At 46.1% G+C, this 5,210-nt stretch overlaps 1 long non-coding RNA gene across 1 annotated transcript; it reads right to left on the bottom strand.

Annotated features, from left to right (window-relative positions):
• Positions 1 to 740: 740 nt before the first annotated feature.
• LOC142475810 (uncharacterized) lies at positions 741 to 4,703 on the bottom strand. The gene is made up of 3 exons (XR_012791145.1): positions 4,660 to 4,703; positions 2,537 to 2,686; positions 741 to 1,082 (listed from the first exon to the last, which is right to left on the bottom strand). It is a non-coding gene; the product is annotated as an uncharacterized LOC142475810 (long non-coding RNA).
• Between the last annotated feature and the right edge of the window lie 507 nt (positions 4,704 to 5,210).

Below are 5,210 nucleotides of genomic sequence, written 5' to 3'. Positions count from 1 at the left end.
ATCCCCTTTCCTCCCCCCCTCCGCTCCCCTTTCCTCCCCCCCTCCGCTGCCCTTTCCTCCCCCCCTCCGCTCCCCTTTCCTCCCCCCCTCCACTCCCCTTTCCTCCCCCCTCCGCTCCCCTTTCCTCCCCTTTCCTCCCCCCTCCGCTCCCCTTTCCTCCCCCCTCTGCTCCCCTTTCCTCCCCCCTCCGCTCCCCTTTCCTCCCCCTCCGCTCCCCTTTCCTCCCCCCTCCGCTCCCCTTTCCTCCCCCCTCCGCTCCCCTTTCCTCCCCCCTCTGCGCCCATAGACAAAGGGGGCAACTCCAGTCTTCTAGGGCCACTAACAGGTCAGGTTTTCAGGATATTCCTGATATATATCGAAGACTGAGCCGCTGATTGACCCACCTGTGCTGATGCAGGGATATGCTGATAACCTGACCTGTTGGTGGCCCTTAAAAAAGGAAGTTAGCCACCACACCTGCCTTAGACAGACAAAACCAACTTGGGAAGATTCTTTTCCATTGAAATGGGCCTATTAAATATTTTGGAATATTGTCGCGTTGGTGTGTGATACTCTGCATTGTGACTGTTAATGCTGCGTTGGTGTGTGATACTCGGCATTGTGACTGTTAACACTGCGTTGGTATGTGATACTCTGCATTGTGACTGTTAACGCTGCGTTGGTGTGTGATACTCTGCATTGTGACTGTTAACGCTGCGTTGGTGTGTGATACTCTGCATTGTGACTGTCACCGCTGTGTTGGTGTGTGATACTCGGCATTGTGACTGCGTGACTGCGTTGGTGTGTGATACTCTGCATTGTGACTGTTGACGATGCATTGGTGTGTGATACTCTGCATAATGACAGTCAACACTGTGCTAGTGTGTGATACTCTGCATTGTGACTGTTAACGCTGCATTGGTGTGTGATACTCTGCATTGTGGCTGTTAACGCTGCGTTATACTCGGCATTGTGGCTGTTAACGCTGCGTTAGTGTGTGATACACGCCATTGCTGCTTAGCACATCCCGAGTCATAGAATGTTTAATAAAATTCACTTACCCCAGGGAAAATTTCTATGAGTTTGAGTGTGGATAGGTCGAGCTGTGGGGAAAGCAACAAGAAATCATTACCCGGTAGTAACAACATTAATGGGCACCGTGATATTCTCCAACTGGCACGTGATATCCCGTCCCACTCATGGGGAACTCTCCCGGTTTGTGCGGCCGTCAAATTGATGCCATTTTGGAACATTTTTCAAAGCATGAGGAACAAGAAACTCGCTCTGCCAATGTGCAAAAGAATCCCAAATCTAGAACTGAATGCAGCAAGATAAGCAGAGAAGAGAATCTAAGAGAACCCCGAATCTAGAACTGAATACAGCAATATAATCAGAGAGGAGAATGTAAGAGAACCCAAATCTAGAACTGAATGCAGCAAGATAAGCAGAGAAGGGAATCTAAGAGAACTCTGAATCTAGTACTGAACGTAGCAAGATAAGCAGAGAGGAGAAAGTAAAATAACCCCTAATCTAGAACTGAATGCTGCAAGATAAGCAGAGAGGAGAATCTAAGAGAACCCCAAATCTAGAACTGAAGGCAAGATAAGAAGAGAGGAGAATGTAAGAGAACCCCCAATCTAGAACGTAATGCAGCAAGATAAGCAGAGAAGGGAATATGAGGACCCCAAATCTAGAACTGAATGCAGCAATATAAGCAGAGAGGAGAATGTTAGAGAACCCCTAATCTAGAACTGAATGCAAGAAGATAAGCAGGGAGGAGAATCTAAGAGAACCCAAATCTAGAACTGAATGCAAGATAAGCAGAGAAGAGAATGTAAGACAACCCCGAATCTAGAACTGTATGCAGCAAGATAAGCAGAGAAGAGAATCGACAGATGTCTGAAATGTGGTAAATTCCAGTTTTTCTGATTTTTTTGCTGCTTTTGAATAAACACATTTTACACTCAAACGATTGCACAGCAGAGAAGTGTACGAGTGCAGGTTGTGCGGGTTCTCGTACATTTTTTAACAAGTGCACACACGTTTCACCATGAAGGAGAGTGGCCACAGTACAAAGCGTGCACACGCTTTTCACCATGAAGGAGAGCCGTCACAGTACAGTACAAAGCTTACACACGCATTTCACAATGAAGGAGAGCGGTCACAGTACGAAGTGTCTACATGCGTTTCACCATGCAGTAGCCTTTAGTACAAAGCGTGCACACGCGTTTCACCATGCAGCAGCTGTCAGTACAAAGTGTGCACACGCGTGTCACCATGCAGTAGCCGTCAGTACAAAGCGTGCATACACATCCCAGATAACAAACACATTTTGTAGTTAAATTGTTGGGGAGGTTAACCTTTTAGTTTTATATAAAAGAAGCACACGCAAAGGAAAGTTATTCATAACATTGAAGGTTATTCACGTAGGCACAGACCCAACATAGGGTATGAATGGATGCTAAAACTTAGCACTGTTTAGTGAATATGGGCCTTAGATTGCTGGTAACGAGTAATTGTCAGTGGGTGCACGTATAACACAGACTTTATTACTTACTTTTGATGTTGGAATCTTTACTATTTTAAGAACAGAATTTAAAAGGCAATCAGTAACTCCATAATTCAACAGCTGTCCGATATTCAATGGTAGAGATGGTATTTTGGGGCAACTTGTGTCCAGAACGGTTCCTGTTACTGTGATAACAAGCTAGAAAATATATAAAAGCACAAAAAATGATCTTTTTGAACATTGTGAAATCTGTCTTTTACAAATGAAACCATTACTCAGCAGCCATGCACGCACACACGCACACACACACACACACACACACACACACACACACACACACACACACACACACACACACACACACACACACACACACACACACACACACACACACACACACACACACAGAGACAGAGAGAGACAGACAGAGACAGACACGCAGACACACTCAGATTCAGACACACACACAGACAGACATACGCAGACTCAAGCAGACATACACAGACAGACACACACACAGATAAACACACAGACACACACACATTCCTCTGCTAATAATATATTTGCTGTGATAACCTGGTGCAATTCAATATTGATTAAAAGCCTCGTCATTCTGTTGTCAATTCAGCAATTCAGACTGAAACCAAATCTATAAATAATAACCTATAATAATATAAATAGTCTATATAGGCTGAGCCACCTATGCTGAAGCAGGGGCTGGTTGAGGGATTTTCTTACAAGTTTATTAATATACAGCAAACCCCCCCCCCTCCCCCACCCCACGTGTGAGCGCACTCACGTCTCCGACAGGTCTTCAACCCTGCCCTTCCCCCGTTATCTCTTAGCATACAGTGCTGTCACTGCAGCCAGGGATTCTGGGTAATGACATGCAAATGAGCACACTGTTTGCTCCTGGTCTATTTTAACATGCCCCCCCCCCTATAAGCTTCTGCCTGCCGCATTACACAGATTTTCAGAAGGGCAGAGCCAGAAACCCTACTCAGAAACAGCTCTTGGGTAACATCAGTGTGAGGCTGGTTATACTGGCTTTGTAATGCGACGCTGGAACAGATTGCAACCCCATACCTTTATATAAATTACGGTGAGTGAAAAGGTGACAAAAAGCCTCCGCCGTACAGTGTCAAGCAAATAAAATTATCACGTGTAAGTACAGTACCTTCACACGTCTCAGCCAGGTCTGCCACCTGCCCTTCCCCGTTATCCCCTTGCATACATCGGAATTTGAGGTGCAGCTCTACTGCCATGACCAGCACCCTCGCCCCTTCTAGCTGTTATAAGTCCTGCACCCCCACCCATCTTGCACCCCCCCCAGTCTTTCCTCCCATTCTTGCCAGATGTATAGGTGCTCCCTGGGAAGAAAGTCTGGCACCGTTAGGGTTGCGTCATCTCGCATGCTGGCGGCAGGACGCAGACCACCAAACGGGCTCTAGCTTCCACGGTTGCAGGAAGAGGCGTGGTCTCCACTCTGTGCCAACCGGTCAAGCTGCTCTACTCAACTTTGCCATTTAGGGAGTTGGTGAGGGGACCGATCTAAGGCAGGGGTGCCCTACTCCCGTTCTCAAGGGCCACCAACAGGCCAGGTGTTAGGGATATCCCTGCTTTAACACAGACTTCGACTGAGCCACTGATTGAGCCCCCTGTGCTGAAGCAGGGATATCCTGAAAACCCAACCAGTAGGGGCGGGCAGTCTTGAGAACCCCGGCACTAAGTCATATAAAGAAGGGTGGACATCAATCTCCATCTCTGTGTGCCACGTCTCCCACTAGGTCTGATGTGGAGTAAACCTCTGGCTATTAGTCTACTTGGTTAAACTTTGTTACCATGCGGGAGCACAAAATGGCGCAGTGTGACGACGCTACATTTCCGCACATTTTCTCCACTGTCTGTAATAAAGAGACCCATGTGTAGTAAGATTAGAAACTGGTACTGCTGCCTGCTGGGCAAGGGTGCCAATTCTTACCTCACACCAAACATGGAGAGCCGTGAAGTCTCCCGGGGCAAGCCACTAACTCATACCCTGAAACTGGTGTAACGGTGAAAGAAAGATAAACAATGGTAACGTGGCACTGCTTCCCAATTAGGCACCGGAAAATAACCCATTTCTGCTTGAAATTTATTCCCGGTGAAGAAAGGACACGTAACAAACTTACCTCTAGTACTAAATTAATGGTCGTCGTCGTTGAAGAATGGTGTGATATTAACTAGACAAAAGAAAGCCAAACCTGAAACTCATAAAGAGATATAGTATGAGATCTCGTCACATATTCTGAAATATAAAGATATTTTGCACACTATTCTTACATGTATATCTAAAACCAGAGAGACGCCATATTGTCTCTTTATAACTATCTGGTACATATGAAGTTAAAAAGGAAAGGAAAAATATTCCTGAAAATATAATTGTAGAGGGAGAAAGGAGGTGGCCCGGTATTAAAGGGGTTGCACCCCATTTGGCCACCCCTGACCTCGCCAGGGAGACAAGGGGCTAACTGGACTGAGGTCCAGAAATGTGATTTAACCCTTGTTATAACCTGTAAATGTATTTTCCCCTGTTCCCCTGTCCCATGGTACTGTCTGGTTAATTAGTGTCTGCATCACACACACACACACTAGAATTCATCCGGGAGCACAAGGGTTAATAGTTATTTAATGATTATAGCTCTTTTTGTAATTTTCCCGCCTTTTCAGGCACCATTTTGCA

Source organism: Ascaphus truei, unplaced genomic scaffold (genome assembly GCF_040206685.1).
Source record: "Ascaphus truei isolate aAscTru1 unplaced genomic scaffold, aAscTru1.hap1 HAP1_SCAFFOLD_1399, whole genome shotgun sequence".
Taxonomy (NCBI): domain Eukaryota; kingdom Metazoa; phylum Chordata; class Amphibia; order Anura; family Ascaphidae; genus Ascaphus; species Ascaphus truei.
The sequence above is the reverse complement of the archived record's forward strand: the minus strand, read 5'-3'. Positions and strand labels throughout refer to the sequence as shown.